The sequence below is a fragment of the Alosa alosa genome, chromosome 5, assembly GCF_017589495.1.
Source record: "Alosa alosa isolate M-15738 ecotype Scorff River chromosome 5, AALO_Geno_1.1, whole genome shotgun sequence".
Lineage (NCBI taxonomy): Eukaryota > Metazoa > Chordata > Actinopteri > Clupeiformes > Clupeidae > Alosa > Alosa alosa.
This window is the reverse complement of record NC_063193.1, coordinates 32,250,221-32,250,858: the sequence shown is the minus strand read 5'-3', so window position 1 is coordinate 32,250,858 and position 638 is coordinate 32,250,221. Positions and strand designations below refer to the sequence as shown.

At 45.9% G+C, this 638-nt stretch overlaps 1 protein-coding gene across 1 annotated transcript in view; it reads left to right on the top strand.

Moving 5' to 3' along the window:
• The window catches only part of inpp5l (inositol polyphosphate-5-phosphatase L), a 47,441-nt gene extending 47,223 nt beyond the window's left edge, over window positions 1-218 (top strand). Inside the window, exon 16 of the mRNA XM_048242531.1 lies at window positions 1-218. This exon is cut by the window's left edge and continues 2,667 nt beyond it. The gene's annotated coding sequence lies outside the window, so the exon portion shown is untranslated.
• The last annotated feature ends 420 nt before the right edge of the window (window positions 219-638 follow it).

Genomic DNA, 638 nt, shown 5'->3' with positions numbered 1-638 from the left:
GCTCGCGAGCCTCGCATCCTGGGAGTGCCGGAGGAAGCTTGGGAAGGTGTGTGTCCACACACACACACACACACACTCTCACACACACAGAGAGAGCACTACACTGATGTTAGATGTAATTTATTTTTGTACATAAACATGGACCATTGAAATGTACCCACTGAGGAATTGTTTTAAGTACTCTTGCCTTTTAACATAAACAAGGATAAGTTCACCGACTTGTGTGTCGTGTCTTGTTTTCTCAAACGGGTTGACCCCCGAGGCCTCGGCTGTTGATGCCCCTCTGAAGTCCCTTTTCCCATGAACAGATGGCAAACCGCACACACACACACCACACAGTGTGTAGCATGCACCAGTTCACAAAGAATATCCTGAACACGTCTCAGGCCATCACACACACACACACACACACACACACACACAAAACGTATACAATTAACATGCCTTACAGGAAAATAATTTGGCTTCAACTAAACCCCAAATAAGTTGTCTAAAACCATTACACACACTGTTCCAAAGAGACAGGACCACCTTGTCACCAGGACCCAGAAAACACAAATCTACACAACAAAACAGCAAACCCTCCTCCGCTAAAACTCCACATTAAACACCTCACTTTAGCCTCAGCCAGCCCAGAG